The 18,725-nt window shown below is 29.5% G+C and overlaps 1 pseudogene; it reads right to left on the minus strand.

Moving 5' to 3' along the window:
• Positions 1–14,353: 14,353 nt before the first annotated feature.
• On the minus strand, positions 14,354–14,752 carry LOC149062487 (uncharacterized; annotated as a pseudogene).
• Positions 14,753–18,725: the final 3,973 nt, after the last annotated feature.

Raw genomic sequence — 18,725 nt, forward strand, 5'->3', positions numbered from 1 at the left:
ACATTTTTACTAACCATATTATGAACTTTCCTCAAAGGTACATTTAGGTACAATTGGTACATACAGGAGAAAAACAATGAAGTGACCTAAATAATATTCATATTTTTAAATTAGATAAAATTTCAATTTACCTACTGTTGTATTAAAAATGACAGAGTTATGCATTTATAATACGAAATCAACAGTTGTGAAACGACGTGACTTCTCTTAATGGTTATAAGTTATAACTATAACATTAGAGTGTAGGAATAAAGGCGTATTTTACTATTGAGTCATGTATATCGTGTGATGGTATCCACAGTATATTTATTTTACCTCTGTAGACTGATGTAATTGTAATTTATTAATCAATATTTACATGCATTTTAAATAAAATCATTTAACTTGTTGAACGGAAATTTTAAATTAATAGACACCAAGTGCGGAATGGCTGGGATACTGGGATGCTACAGCATCCCTTGCCCTAAAAATATATTCGATCTAAAATTTGATCTAATTTGTTTTTAATCTAATATTGTACAATTTTATTCGAATATCTGTTACCTACTAACTTGATACCTATTTACGATTTTTATACATAATCTAGATATTTTAAATTTGCTCCACATATTTTTGTTATTTGCCCTTTGAATTATGTAGCATCCCATTCCCTTTTTTACCAGTCCACGCCTGATAGACATCGATACAAAATTAAATTTTTACATAATTTCATGTCTTATATTTCAAATATTACGGATAAGTCAACTTAATATTTTGAATGGTTTTCATTAATATCCGTGAAAATATTACAACGTTTTTTAGCCACGAAGCTCGCGTTTTAATTGTGATCGATGATTTTAGAAATATTTTTCTTTCATCATACTATTTATTTAGATTAAAATGTAACTATAATTTTATAATAATTTCCATAACTATTCAGATAAACTCTTTAAAAATGTTTTATACTGACGATTCCAACCATTCAGAAGAACCACAACATGATGTGTACGGACTAATTTGACAACGGACATATATTATCTATTATAGTTAGTGCTAAAAGATAATAATAACAATATTATATATAATATATTAATTTACTGATATTATAATAAGGAATAATTACTATGATAATATTATTTTGTGACAAACATTTTTAATAGATACAAACGTCGTTCGTAGTGTTAACAGATACATTTTTTTTTTTCGAGCAACAATCACGTACGCATTTGAGAGTTATTCTTATTCCTTTCATCCTTTCCACCAAAATAAAAGAGGTTTAATTTGTTAGGTTGCTAGAAAATGTTTCCAACAAATCTAGATTTTCCTAAATTATATGTCGGGAATAAATTAGAATTTTCATGCAGGAGCCTCCCAGTGGGAGTTGTTCTCATCTTCCTTCAAATAATATTTTATTTGTTTATACCTATTATTAATTTAATTTCGTCTTATTTCAAACTATTATGACTGCATGCCCCCCTTCCACTCAAAAACTATTTTGAGCATATAAGTACCTATCTAATAAATAATTTTAATTATTATTATTTAAAACTTATAAAATAAATTATTATTCGGGTTTCAATAATACTTTTGTAAATTTTTTACTATTGCCCTCTAACTTTTTATATTTCGATTAATTTTGATGTTTTGGAAAAGAAAAAATTTTCGAGATATTAAATGCTATTTGATTTTTTGAAGGTTTTTAAATAATTTTAACTGACGTATTTTATAACATAGAACAATGTGAAATTTTCCGATGTCTACTTCCATCAGAAAAATGTAACGAAAAAACTTTATTTAAAAAAATACAACATCGTCGTAAGCCAATATATATAAGGTATGACAGTTATAATAATAATATTTTAGTGCATAATGTATTATGTCAATCAAAAAGGGAAGTATTTAATATTTTCTTTCTCTCGTATCGTTACGTTGTAACTTATATTATTAGGTATACGTTGAAAAATTTGAATAGTAGTAGTTTCCGGAACGAGTTGCTCACGATAGTTGTTTTTCGTTTAAATTACAATCGGTTTTAGCTGCGTTTTTATCCAACTTTATAATATCCTATTTACCTATATTATAAAATATTAATAGATTACACTCCGTGTGTAGCCGCGTGTAGTTGCTTTAATCCATGTGCCCCACAAACGATTTTTGAGAAGATGTTTATGCAAATATTTAGCACATTATATTCGTATGAATAAAATATTCGATCATTTTTATGATTAGTTTGAAATCAGTTTTCCAAAAAAAAAAAAAAATAGATATGGGTCATGTGTCTCCTACAGCTTCCCACTCGAGTGAAGGATTGTATACATTAATATATATGCGATGTTTTCCCGGAAAACGTAAATTACATTTTTTTCCTGTTCCACGTGCTCCTTGCTCTAATCACAAATTTCCATTTTTTTTTTTTTGCATGTACCTATGTAAATTTTATGCGCATTTTCTGTATGACTGATAGAGTTGAGAGGAAACAATATCAAGTAATTGCCCAATCGTCACATAATATTATGAATGATTAAATGATATACAGCTTAGGAAAAAAACGTCCCTTCGATCATGGTTGGCGGTGGTAAAGGAATGGGTGGTCGATTGGACATTTAACAATAACCTTTTCACACATTATTACAATAGCAGTAATTATTGTCATAGGCTAATATATTATTAGGTATCATTATTTTACTGTTGTTACCTTAAACCAAACGGTGACAGACACGTTTCATATAGAGTTTTTTTCCATAGTAGGTATATTATATAATATAAATCACGGCATCTCAATTTTGATATTTTGATAGGATACGTCACAATAATATGTGCGCGGAACTAAAAAACAAATTCACTCCGTCATTATTGTAGTTATTACCGTAACGAATGTTTTTTTTTTTTTTTTTTTTTTTGCTAAGCATAACCCAAATCACGGTCGACGGTACAATCGTTATATTATTATTTACATATTTATAACACATGGAGCTGCAGCCCGTCCAACACCATAAGAGTGATATATACCTGTTTAGCATATTCCAATAAATAAACAGCGTTTGTAGTGTTTGTACACCACGGTTACCGGTGTTATAAGCACGACCATACCGCGGACGGCCATTGCCAATGAACCGGTTTGGTTAGGTCATGTTTTCCTAACGAGTGGGCATAACCATACTTCGAGCACATTAAATTACACATTTGTTAACCCAGAAAACTAGAAAATGTGAAATTAAGACATCGTTATTGTTTTCATCGCATCAGATTTCGTTTTATCATGGACTTAACTATTATACAATTAAGCTTAGGTATGTATAGGTACTATAGGTAATTATACCACCTACCCACGCGTCTTTATCTTTTATTAACAATGTTCAAATAATTATAATTTATCCTATCGGAAAACAAAACGTTCCAAAAGTCACATAATGTCATACAACCATCATACGACGTTGTACCTAGTCTATTATTACCTCAATTGGAGATTTCTGCCGTTTTTAGAATATTTTAATGGTTTTTTATACAAAACTACAACAGTAACTGTAACACATCTATATAATAATAAGCAAGGTACCTTAAAAAAAACTCAGTCATAACCAATTATTCGGCTTATCATTTATATGGACACTATACCATTTTCAACGACAATACACTTGACCGTATTTGATCTTAAGTACATAAGAAACCACTTAATCATTTTAATAATACAAATAACTCGTCATTCAAATAAAATATGGGTAGGTGTCTACCTACTTGTAAAAAACTCCTTTCATTAATGATTGTGCTTCGCGAGCATTTACAGTTATTCTAAAATGTACTAACATTCGGGAATTGCACTTGAATTAAAAAAAGGTTATGGTCGAACAGCACTTGGGTTAAAATCAGATAAGTGGTAGAACTATATTTGATCAAAAAAAAGTTAAAATGGAAAAAAACGTGGAAACTTGTTACAAGTCGAACGTGTATAGCGAAAACGCTGAAAACCCGTTAAAAATATTACAAATCTTATGTTTACAAACGCTATGGCGTACTTATTTAATAGCAATATATATTAATTCGTGAATGCCATTTAGATAACGTAGATAATTTTTGTCACCAAAAATCAACAAAAGAATCTAATGTAAGTGAATAATAAATAATATAAGATTAATACTTATATCTTATATCATTTACAAAAAATGAGAGACATGAAAAAAAAAAATTATAATGAGTATTAATGACAATAATTAAATTTGACGGTTTAAAAAAATAAAAAATTTAAAAAGGCAAATTAAAAAAAAAAAATGAAAAATAAACAAATAATAATCATATAATTAACATAATGTGGTATACAAAGCAATCATTTTTAACCACACCAATGATTAAAATCATTATCAGTCCTAAGCCTGTATATAAGTGGGAATGAAAAACAGTGTTTGCTAAATGTTTAACTCCTTCAAATGCAAGTTAATTTTATTGAAATGTCTTTTTTAAGCCCAAGTGCAATTTGACTAAAATAAGTGCAATTCGACCATACCCCTGACAATTATATAAATATATGAACTTCAAAGATTTTACAAATTTTTCCTTTTATCTATATTTCACTTAGGTATTGTTTGAAATTCTTAAAATACCACTCATAAACAAGACGCTAGGAAAGCTGAGAACTTTTGAGAAAAATGTTTTGGTTCGTTAACAAAACTATAAAAGTGGTTCTTGTAAATTGTAAGCCACGGACGTTTTTATTTAAATTTTTCATTAACAATATACATTTGTTGGTGAGTCGAGCATAAAGGCTAAGTGATGTAGATAGTGCCTATCCTTTGAAGTACTGAAATACGTTTTACATTTACATATTTTCAGTAATAATAAATTTTATTCGCTATTCTTGTGAACCATGGTTTTATTAATATATATAATTTTTCAAATCCCACATAGGTAGGTATACAGTATACACACACACAAATATATACGTAGTTTTTGGCACAGTGCACTTCAAAAGGAGACTATACTTACGTAAGGTTTTATAAAAATTCCATAAATATTTATTAATTTTTGTTTCTGACTTTTATCCCATCTCCGAGTGAAATTTGATTGCGAACCATCATAGTACATTGTACATTGATTAGCTTAGCATGAAAATACAATGTGTTTGACCATCACTACATTTTTTGTTGCCTGTCCGTAATTTATCTTTGTAAATAATTCACGATGGACATGATTATACTTTACAGCTATAATGTAGGTTGGTATATTATCATAATGTGTACATGTATGTAATAATGTGTTATTATAAAACGAACTGTTGTCGTAACCCGTAGGCTATAAACCATATCTGCAGTATTCGACGTTAAACAGCCAAATTAATGATACGCATAATCATATCGCTGGATTTTATATAATACGACAAATTACGGGAATCGTAATTATATAGTTTCAGTAATTGTACACACGCATATCGTCTACAAAATTATAAATTTTTGCGTTCACGCTGTGAGCCAGTGGGAATGTAGGTACTATAGAACTGCAGAGGCTGTATATTATATACAGCTATAGGGTGATTCGCACCATCACCAAGCATCCAGGTTATTAGGTATTTCATATTTTATGATGTACTTGTTAAATTTCTAATATTGTATTATTAATGACCATATTTTGGAATAAAAATGTAATAAATTAAAATTTGACTGTATTCTTGAGTGATAAAAGTCCAAATTACTGATAAACGTGGTTGGTGACTGAACCTGTACACAGCAATTCGCTATTACTCACATACGGCATATATATATATAAGTTTTTCTCCAGGCACTCGAGATGTGCAGAAAACCGCCAGACGATGATATTTTAATTTCGAAGTATGGAAATGGAAGTTAAAATATAATACACGAAAAATTAACAACGACATACCTAATAAATTATTTGTATATGTACGTAACATACCTATATTGTTCAGGTTCTCCTACCGATTTTGTCTTCACATTTTATAATATTTTATTACGTGTGGATGTCATGCACACTTTATAATATGGCAATAACGATAATATAATACAATAATATAATACTGTACAGTGTGTGCACACGATGGGTTTAAGGTAATATGTTCTTAGTTTTAGACCTTAAAGGCTTTATAGAGATTGGTGTTAACCCTTATTACATCACTGAAATTGAATAATTCGAAATAATTGTTATTAAACTGTCAGGGGCAAGATGAAGATTGATGGATACCGATAAGGTTTATTAAAGTTTACTGTTCAAAGATGGAAACTATTATTGGCTATTATAATATTATACAGGATGTTCGACAGCACACAGTAGATTTGGTTAATATATTGACATATAATTATAATTTATAAATTAACATTTTGATAAAGTTAGGTACTCAATATTACAAAAAATCAAAATTTTAAATTTACTCGTGTGAAGACATTAAGTAATAAATAGATAGAGATTCAAATCCATAGCATTTAATATAGGTATAACAAACACCCAACTCCTTTTGATAGTAGCAGATTAGAGCTATAGGTATGTCAGTTGCAAGCAGTTTCATTATAATAAATGATTAACATTTAAAATATAATAAATATGAATATGACATTAGTTGATAACTATACAGGGTGATTCTTTTATCAAACAACACTCATTATTTAAAAAAGTATTGACTTTTTTCAATTTTTTTTTTTTTCAAAATTGTAGATTTACACTCTTCTTGAATTGTTTATTATTTTTATATTTTTCACCCTTATATTTATTATATACACCACCATCAACTTTTGATTTTCAAATGGTAACCTATACTTCAAATTTCATAATTTAATAAAGCTATTTTTTTAATTAATTATTACGTTAAAATTTTGAATTTAGCGCTAGTAGTTTATGAGTTATAGGTATTTAAAGTTTAGATTGGCAGAGTGGAGTGGTACGGGGTTACCCCGCAAAATGTTTGTCCACTACTCCGCTTGTCTAAACTTTAAATACTTATAACTCATAAACTACTAGTCCTAAATTCGATTTTTATGTATCAACATTTTTAGAAAAATATTCTGCTTTGGAATATGAAATTAAAAAACTATGTTGCCATTCAAAAAAGTAAAAAACTTAAAAAATGATAAGGATAAAAAATATTTAAAAATATAATTTTTTAATAAAAGCGTTGGTTTTTTAACAACTTGAAACTATGTAAAACAATATTTTGAAAAAAGTCAATACTTTTATAAATAATGAGTGTTGTTTGATAAACGAATCACCCTGTATTATGTGATATATAATATATGTAATAATATATATATATATATATATATATATATATATATATATATATATATATATATATATATAATAACTATATATATAAATATATATATGAAGAATATATATTCTTCACAACAATTAACTCCCCAGAGGCGTGTATTCAAAAAAAAATTGGTGTTGCTCAAATAATTTTAGGTGACCTACCCCATATACTTTTGTTATACCTAGTACCTACCGATAAAATGCCGCTAAATTGTATTTCTATTATTTAGTGTACTAATTTAATTTAGTAAATTGCACTTGTTGTGCATCGGTTTTGAAAAAAATATATAAATAAAAAAAATAATAATATTGTCCTTCTAGCTTCTAGCAATACCCACCCACCCACCCATATTTAAGGTGTTGCTTGATCAACACTTGGACCCCAGGTTACATGCCACTGTAACTCCCCATATTTTATATATAGGTATGCAATTAAATATATTTTTACTGTGCTAATATTAAATCAGATTTCGATGTATTTTTTAATTCAGCACTCATCCCACAATAAGCTACCACGAGCAAGCATCACCATCACTTTAAGTGCTACGTGAACTTATACTAATACATAAATATATCTAATAAACATAATATAATGAGTATGTAATAATAATAAAACCATTAAAACCTATTAATAAAATAATTTTACGTAACTATATTATATGAACAATAACAATTTAATAATTAACGTTATGATATTTTGGACATAAAAACGTTTGGTATAGTAATAGTTATCATAGTTATAGTTCTGCTATGAAATCTGAAAGATTAACTCTAACACTTTAAATAATAAATCGATTGTCGGCACATCAATCGACACCTTTTTGTGCCCTGCTCGGTGATCAGTATGTTACAATACGCTACAGGATATCTATAGTCTCCAGAAATATGTGCCACGCTGCAGAGTTAGGTCGAAGTCAAATAGTCTAACACTAACAGTTCAGACAACATGTTATATAATAATAATAATAATATATCGATATAAATTTATCGTCGTTATGTTAAATCGCTGATCTACAGAACGTTGTGTGGCCATTATTTATTATATGTTGTGTGCACACTATCACAAATATTTTCCATAAATGATAAGTAGCTATAATATATTGTATAACATCATATTCACAATACGTGAAAAAGTGGCCTACCTTGTCTTTATTTGAGGCCCATGAACACATTTTATGCGTCGTGTGATGTATTTCTTAATATATTTTTAATCAGTTAATACTCTATATTCCGAATGTGACCCACGAGATTTTTTTTAAATTATAGACTATTTAAAAATATTGAAGATCCCTGTCTTAAATAGGTACAATTTCTCTTATGAAGGCTATACAATAATGTTTAACAAATCATTTTACCATGCCATTATAAAATCTGACTAGAATTAAGTATTTGACTGCACACTTTAATAACATTTAAATTAATGTATCATAATAAAATATGTTAAATATAATATGTTAAACTATTGGGCGGTCTTTGGTTCTTTTTGGATGAAACAACAAGTCCACAAGGCCATTTTTTGACTATTATTATTATTTATTTGTTTTACGTATAGTTTTAATGAATTATCAAAATATTATTTTTTTTAAGTTAAAATAATATATTCTATACGAAATATAAATCCTTCCTACTCAATTTAGACACGTGACATTTTGTTTTTCGTTTCCTTAAAATTAAAGATTTTGAATTGTCTTATCATACGTCTAGTAATTCGTTTAATAGATTAAAAAACCGTAACTTGGTCATGGATTCCATCAACAGGTTTTAGGTAGTAGGCACAAATAATATTTATACAAATGTAGGTATATTATACAAATCAAGATTAAATATAAACATGCTATTCATCTCGTATAATACAATTACCTACTTTATAAATGATAACTTTATTTAGATTTAGCCTTACGACGAGAAAAACTACCTATTACAATATAAGCTAATATGATTATTTAATATAGTTTAAACTAATTTGTAAGTAACTTAATGTACTTACTAATTTACATTGCTAAATTAGTACAAGCAGTGAATAGGTAGGAGAATGATTTGTTTTTTCATTTGTACATTTTTAAGAAATTAAAATGGAACAAATAATATACCATTATTTTATAATACTTATTTGATCAAGTAGGTAATACACTATAGGTACTTATGCTTGTTTATTTCAATAAACTAGATTTTAATGTATACGATACATTTATTAATTGTATGATACGATACATAGAAAAAAAAATCAATTATTTTCTATAGAACAAAAAATTATTTATTATCTTTCTACATAAGTAACGTACTCAAACACTGCCCCAGAGAGAGTTGAGCTTTATACCGTCCACACACGGAGAAAAAAAATAGCATACTAACATTACTAACAGGTATCAATGAACCGGTAACACAGCAAGACTTGGCTAGAGGCGAATTTTCGTGATTTTTACATAGTAAGAAAAATTTGTGACTATATATTTCTTTTATTTTACAACTGCTATTGTAAAAATATGTTAGGAGCCTTGTATTAAATTTAAAAATCTTAGATTTAATAACAAAATATTTTATGAATCTATATCTAAGATAATTTGAACATTGCCGTAATTTTTACGTATTTAGTAAAAATGTTATAAAAAAAAATTCGTGCCTATTTATTTTTAATATTTTTCAACTGCTATTGTAACAATGTGTTAGGTGTCTTTAATTAAATTGTCAAGCTATTTATTAAATTGCATTTTGAGATTAGAAATTTTGTATTAGTGGAACAGTAGTTCAGTGATATCTATAGGGGGAGGAAAATTTCAATAATTAATGCTTATATCTTTAAACTTAGATCGAACTTTTTTTTTTTATTAATTTTTTCTCATGTAGGTAATCAAAAGTGTCAAAATGTTCGAATTTATTACTCCAAAATAAAAAAATAAAAATGCATTTCAAGAAAGTGTCAATCTCATGAAATGATTATTCAGCCATAAAATGTAAGTCTGTATCGTAAAATGGATAAAACGAATAATCCGGTTATCGAATACTACCACAGATTTCACTAAGTGTGTGAGCGTAAAGTTCATGAACTGGAAATTAATTTCGTGAAAAGATCGATTTCGCGAAATGATTGCGACATATTTATTTTATATTTAATAATATCTATGATGCAAAATCGACATTACATTGCTTAGACAGTCACTGCCAGTAAAAACTGGTTTGAAATCAGCTAAATTGGTAATTTTCAAATTCAAGTTCCAAATATCTAGTCGTATTTTAAGTATTTCACGGAATCACATAACTATTTTTTATTTTATTTTTTTTTTTTTTATTACAACATTAAATTTCTTGTTTTTATTTTTTTTACCATGAGACTGTAAAAAAAAAGCGAATTCCAAATTTTAATTAATAACTATTCTTTAATTGATAACAAATAACTATATTACATAGGTATATGTGAGTGCTTGATTTTCTGAATAAACGTGTCATCGTTTGCACACATTTTCACTTATGAACTAATATTACCTACAAGGACTTGGCAGAAAATTCCACGTCCGTCAATGACAAAATGAAAACGCTTAGTTTCCAATTCCTTGAACTGATGACAACACAATTCACAAAACATTACCTAATTCTTATACAAAAAAATAATATAATAATATGTACTCAATATTTTTATAAACCTTAAAAACTGATCGATCAAAATACGTATTAAAGATAAAACTGATTTAGTAAGTCACACTGCTTTTTTTTATTTTTGTGAATAGCATACAGCATAATATAGTAGTTAAAATATGCCTGGTTGACGGTCATCCATCAGAAGGCAAATAATTTCGAAGGTCATTAAATACGTTAAAAAAACGTATAAACATACAAATAGGTATATCAAGATAAGGCCTTAGTACTTGAGTTTTCTACTCGACCGTATATAAACTGCCACTCTGGCCCAAGACGAGTGTCAAAAGAAAGCCTCATCGGAACAGTTCCCCTTTTCACAATACCATTATAAGAAAACCTATCATCATCAAGGTCTAATACCATTTATTAAATTCAATAGTGTTAATATGTTATCACTCAAGCAGTGAGCACTAACTTAAATCCTAAATTATTATTGTAAATATAAAATACAATGCATTTACATAATAATTCAGTTATATAAGCATTTAATAATATATAACCTCAAAAGAAAATTGTAAGCCTGTTACTGATACAAAGTACACTTGTTGATATATCAATTTTATTGAAAATGTCCTGGTATTCCAAAGATTTAGAATTAGAGAACTACTGCTCAACAGAGAAATTAGGCATTTTTTTTCAAAAAATTATGATAACTCAACTTTTTCTCCGATGTTGTAAATCAAATAAATCATAAAGTCATCCTCATATTGGGTCTAAAAGTTATCAAAAACTATTAAATGGTTCCCTGAACAGTAAATTTTAAAAATATAGATCTTATTATAATTGGTACGATATTTATAATTTACAGCGTATGTGGCCCGTGGTAGATTTTGATGCGGCTCTCACTTTAATTTAAAAACGATTAATTCATAGCATATAATTATAATTAAATATAATAACTCGTAAAAATATGAAGAGTCGTCGAAGAGCTAGGTTTTGGAATATTTAGATTTTATTCGTGTTGGATTTTTCAGCTGAACCCTAGTGCTATATGCCATAGCCCATAAGTACAAATAGGTTTCAGGAGAGATTTGTATATTAGAAGTTTGACTTTTACATTGGTGTTATTCTTTCTCGATATTAAAGGGCTGAGCATGCATATACGGGCGTTGAGAGTTAATCTTTTGGTTCGTATATGATTTGTCAATTTTAGTCGTTTGTCGAGATTGAGTCCCAGGTATTTTATGGTATCCGATGTAGTTCAATGTAAAAGATGGACATACGCTCTTTTTGAGGGTAAATTTAGTGTGACTTGATTTTTTTTGGTTTATTTTAATACGTCATTTGTCGTACCAGTTAGTCATTAGATTGAGGTTAAGTTGTAGGTTTGATGAGGTGGTTACCAGATTTTGACTAATTGATAAAATGACTTTGTCGTCAGCATGATCAGCCACCATGGTTTGAGGCGTGGTGGGCTGATCAAAGACATATATATTAAATAGAGTTAGAGATAGAATGCCCCCTTGTGGAACGTTAGCATTGATTTTAATTGTTTCTGAGTAAGCAGAGTGATAATGTACTTGGAAGTGTCGATCGATTAAGTAAGATTTAATTAGGGGAAAGAGCGGGTGGAGAAGAATACTTTTAAATTTGAACAGTAATCCACCATGCCTAACTCTGTCAAACGCATGGGATACATCAAGAAAGACACTATACAGTAAAGTTTTTTTCCAACGAGAGCGAGTCGGATAAATTATTATAAACGCTTTTGTGTGATGGTAGTCACATGCGTCGATAAACTGCTCTGGTTCTACGTTTTTCCACTATTAGAGAGCGTATCTGTTCAGGAAGAAGAGTCTGCTTCTGCATTGAGTGCTTGGAGTTGGTTAAGGTATTGGATAAGGAGGCAGCTAAATGAATAAGTTTGGATAAGTTATTGATGCTTCGTCAATATCGTGCTCAGTTTTTAACTTTATTGAAACATTAACTTTTTGGGCAATTATGTTATGGAATATTATTTAACGATTAGTCGATTGTGAGAAAAGAGGTGACTAACTTAATGTGTTTAGGCGCATCGATATTTTAGTATTACAGATAAGTGATTTGAGTTTAAGTCTAAAATGTTGTTTACAGTTCACTTTAAATTACTCGGAATTTTGGAGACAAATATGTCCAGAATATCAGATCTTTACTTGCGCGATGTTCGCCAGTATGTAGGATCAGGTAGTGCGAGTATTAGGATTTTTTTAATATTGGTAAAATTGTGAAGTAGGTTGTCACGTGGGCTTATAACTTGGTAGCTCCAGCTTTGATGCTTAGCATTAAAGTCACCACCAGCAATAAAGTTGTTAGGAAATATGTTAAAATATCCAGTGAGATTAGTGTCTGTTATAAGGTGCTTTGTAGTACTGTAAACTGCTGCAATAACAATAAGAATATTATTAAGTGTGATTGAGATGGCACAGGATTGGATATAATTTTGAGAGAAGTTGGTGAGAGGATGGAAATTTAAGTTAGTTTTAATAATTATAGGTGTCCCACCATGTGCTGTACCATCAGGGTGGTTAGAATTAAGTAAGTAATAACCTGGGATGGAAATGTGAGAATATTTGATAAAATGAGTTTCTGAGATTAAAGCGATATCTATGCGCTTGACAAAAAGTACAGTCTGGAGCTCATTAATATGATTATTTAGGCCGTTAGCATTAAACAGTAAAATAGATAATGAGTTATTAGTGTAGGAGTTATTCATTGCTTTTGTTTAGGAGTGAAGTGATAACTTGTGTCAAGAGAGCAATTAATTGGTTGATAAGAGATTTTAGTTCACCTACAAAGGAGGACATAACCTGCGTTAGGTCGGAAGGTGGAGAATGTTGAGGTGGTTGACTAGCTGTGGCCTGTGCATAAGTTTCTTGTGGGTTAGATTCATTTTTTTCCGAATGAGTAGCGAGTGAGTGGCTTTCTTTTACATTATAAGGTTTTATATTTGGTTCGATAATATCATGTAAGAAATTACTTTTAGTGGTAGGCGTTTTTCGACGCTGGAGTTCTTTGTAGATGCTGCAACCTCGGTAGTTGACTGGATGATCCCCGGAGCATAGTACACATTTGGCAGGGGAGTCAGCAGACTTGGTGTATTCGGAAAATGGATGATGCTCGCTGCATCGAACGCAGTGTGCTGAATAACCACAATACGCCCGGCTGTGGCCGTAATTTTGGCAATTTTGACTTTAGCTAATTAATTTAGGTTTGTATGGTTCTTCAATCTTCATTTTTGTGTGCAGAAGGGAAGATCATTTGTAGATTTAGTTAGAATGATTGGTGGGTTTTAAATCGATGAAGAACAGCGGGAGTGGGTGCTTGCTAGTCTTGTGCAGGACATTCGTGACTTGTCTGACTTCGAAGAGACGCGTCTCGAGTTCAGATTTTATTAGTTCTATTGGTTGTAGTAGGGTGCAGATTGTGGATAACTATCTTCGTGGGTTTGTCCTCCACGAGTTGGTATGTATGGTATTTCGCATTACATTCTTTTAAATAATGTATTAGAATTCTATGGGATTCGGGATTGGTGGTCTGTGGTGGCTTTGCAAATGAAATTATCAACTCTTATCAACTCAATTAAAGTTGTACAGAAGCCTGGAAAGTCATTTATTCCATTCATAAATATCGGGGGAGGTGGTTCGGCTCGAAACGCAATATCTGGATCTTCGGATAACTGTGTCAAAAACCATGTCGGTAGGTTCGCTGATGTTAAGTGATTCGTAGTGATTACGTATTGAGGAAAAGAGTTTTTGTTTTTTGGTTTAACAGTTCTTGTAGAAGAGCATTTGGAGGTGGTAGAACCGAATGATGAGCTTGACAGATTTCTTTTACCTAACCTGTTTGATTAGTCCAGTTTTCATTTTTAGGGCTGTTCGTGATGTTCGGTGCTGTGGTCAGGGTTGTTCATTTCAGAGTTTTGTGTTTTTGCTAATTGAGCCGGTTGTATAGTATTGGTGTTTTTATCAGATTTGTTATTTTTTACATTTGATAAATGTTTTATATTTATTTTGGGTGGCATAATTAGTGATCGAAGGTCACGAGTCGCTGGCCGGTGAACGCAATTGTCGCACTTGTCAAAATATTAGAAAACAACATTTTGACGTTTTGACGGAAACAATAAGGAAAGCGCGGATTCAATTATCGACAATTGATTGCACTCGGCGTTAGGTATTTATAGAGCTAAATTTTAACCTTTATCGGTTTACAAAAAATTAGAAACAGCAGCGATTACGCGGAGCTAACATAAAGCTAACCGTCGTTCGTGGTGCCGACATTCGACGGTGACTATACAAATATATAATATAAACTTGTTTATGCAAAAGATACGTATGCATTATAATAAAATGTAATTATTATAACAATTTCCGGCACCCGAACGCGAATGGTGACTATAATAACATTATAGTCGAATTGTCGCATCATCTCTGTTCGTATATAATAACGGGTGTGCTGATAGGTAGGTAGGTATTATAATATTAAAATAAAGGTATGTATAATATGTTACATGTATGTGCGAAGCGTGGGTTACTTTTGGCAGTCGGAATCCAATAGTTTAATGACGTAAAATAGTAATAATAATAATATGATATTCCTCCAAACTGCACGTCTCTGCCTGAGTTCGCCAATGAGACAATCTTTCAGTAGCATTATAATATTAATAAAATTATTCTTATTCACTCTGCCACAAAAACTATCGTTATTATTTGCATTATATTGTATAGGTAGGTACGAGTATACCGTGCCCACCGCGCAAAAAACTCGTTTCATAAACGAAACTCGGGACGTGAACCTAAATATATCGTAATATTATTACCATCATTTATCGTTATAATAATAAATTATTACGCATGCCAGTCGGCTCGAACACAAAATATTTTTAGGTATATGTCGTTTATCCTATTACCTATTTATAGATCGAGATGTTCGTATAATACGATGTATATACGATTACGACTTAAGAGTTAGTCGGGACTGGCTTTATCACATCACCCAATCACATTTTTGGACGAGAAATAAAACGATTTGACGTTTGACCGCCATTCTCAAGGAAAAGTTTAATTATTTAATTACAATGGCCGTTAAGAACAAAAAAATTATAAACACGATAGCTCATTAACTATTAAAGGTGAATAGATTATTGTTTATAAGAAGATATTTGGAAAATGGTTCTTATCTTATATACCATCACTACAGGCATTACTGAAGAGTTGATTTAGAGATATTTATTGATAACCTTAGTTTTTAGCAGCATATAGGCGCAATCAGGAGTGGTCTCATCTTTCGGTTGAATCTTAATAGGGTCAAAATTAAATTTAAAAACTTTTTTTGTAATTAAAATGTTTTCATGTTTATCCTGTCCTAATACAATTTTCTAGTCACGCTTAGGCTTAAGGGTGCTCAGCATCCTCAAATATCCTAATTAATGATATGGGCACTAAAAGATACTAATGCATTTGTTCCTATATAATGCGATGAATAAAAAATTGACTGGCATGACACAAGGATGGTTTTCAAACTCGTAACTATTAAATACATGGAAAAAGATTCAACAATTAACAAGTTAATCAAAAACTGAAGTACAAGAGCTAAAAGGTCTAAGGGAAATGGTTAAAAATTATATGATATAAACCCTAATAAATTAGTACTCACGCCTTTGTCTTTATTATGTCTTAATGAATTATTGGTCATTGTTTAAAGTGTAGCACTTATACCTGTGAAGTTATAAATTATACTGTTACAAAGTTCTTTATATAAAACGTCAACTATAAAGGGTAAAAAAAATTAATTAAAAATGAAACGTATTTAATATTAGAATTTATAAAAGCTTCTATAGTTCAAAAGTACCAGCGTATAGATTCAGTGTAGTCAACTAATGTCACTTTATTAACTATTACATTTTGTTCCTTTCGATTTACCGATGCAAACGTACCTAACTTAACGTATAATACACACCAGTACACTACTATTAAAATGAGAATATTGCCTTTAATTCGTTTTTAATACTTAGAAACGCAAAGAATTTATACTATTCTATACACAATACTCGTAAATTGTTCATAATATAATTATTATCGCGCGTTATTAAATCTTAGTCATAATTGATTTAATGAATCTGTAACGATAATTAATACTGCAAAACTATCAATAGTTAATAATATCATCAGATCAAACTATTCTTTAAACAAGAATATAACATCGTGTTGATATCTCAAAATAAAATATATCATTTGGACTACATAATAATGATTAATGATATATAATATGATACAATACACATGATACAATAGTTATTTAAGGATATAGGTACACAATGATATAATTATATTATTCTAGGTATATCAAATAAAAAAAAAAAACACTTGTACCTACACACCCCTTTATAAAATATCACATTTAGTCATACTCATAATATTTAAGTAATGAATGGAAGGTATATAGGAAAGAAAAATAATATTTGCTATATTTTTTATGGATACGTTAATACATTTCAAAATATAATTTCATCGTAATATATAAATATCATACTGATGAATCAATTCGCTATTCATCTTATTCATAATAATATTACTGTTAATATTACTTATTATTTTATTAATAATATTAATAAAATTATTAATTATAATATACTTATTAATTATAAATCTGTAAATGTTTTGACTCGAATAAAATATGTTATCGGGCAACCCGTAATATTCCGTGATCATACAATGATTTCTCCATTATATTACCTTTTTATGTATATATAATCATTATGCACAAAACCAATAAAGGTTCAACTTTGTGAATTTTTGTTTTTCGAGTATCGAGTGCTTAACGTTAACAAGTAAAAATATTCGCGTGCTTAGTTTTCTGAGTAAGGTCACATTGCACTTATTTTGATCAAATTATCTGTAGGACATAAAAGAGTAGGTTTTGTTCAAATTTCAAATTTGTTCCAGCAAAGTTATGATTAAATTGCATTCATGCTGTCATGCTGACGATTACATAAAATAATTATTTGTTAACAAAATATAATATCAATCAAATAACACAAATTAAAAACATTAAAAACACATAGGAAGGTATACATTTTTTTTGTTTCATACATTTAGAAGAAAATTTAAATCTTCAATTTACTATGCATTTAGCTGCGTAATTTGATTGATTTTTTTGATTACATTAGCAATATATTTTAAATTTGTAAAGTTATGTTCTGCTATACCTAATGCAAAACAAATAATTTCTCAAGCATACCATATAATAGCTGATGTAAAATTTATTTTTAACTAATTATCTAGTTTTTTTTATTGTGTATAAATATAATATAAAAAATATTTATTAATATTTATATCATGATTTGAATATTTTTATAACACCGGTGGAGCTTATATATTTTATATTTGCGGGTCAAAAAATGTACCGGTGGCATTTTATCAATACAATCATAAATTCGACCACCTGTAAATTGGTGAGATTTACATTCGTCCCCATTTCATACGCCACGCAGGATTATCAAAAGTTACATTCATAATATGGAATCAATACCACTCATCCATTAAGGTTAGTAAAATGTATTGAACTTAAATTTTCCTTGTGCAAATTTACTTTGTGCCCTAAACGCGTCATATATAATATTTTTATCCATACGTATTTCGTATGATAAATAGTGATTGTTCGGGTCGTTTTGTTTGCCCTCCCCTTCTTCACCATGGATAATCACGGCTTAGACTTCAAGCAAATGAGGTCACTTAAATATTACTGCAGCCGTCGTTACCTGTAGCAGCGCGTGTTTGAGAGTGGCACGCACAGCTGTACGATAAATAATATATTAGGTTTAGGTACGTGTGGGATTTAGACGTTGTCGCGTTAAGAGTTGTAAAGACTTGTTGCTTTTTATTTTT

Source organism: Diuraphis noxia, unplaced genomic scaffold, assembly GCF_037042655.1.
Source record: "Diuraphis noxia isolate RWA-SAM2 unplaced genomic scaffold, SU_Dnox_SAM2 contig0001, whole genome shotgun sequence".
Lineage (NCBI taxonomy): Eukaryota > Metazoa > Arthropoda > Insecta > Hemiptera > Aphididae > Diuraphis > Diuraphis noxia.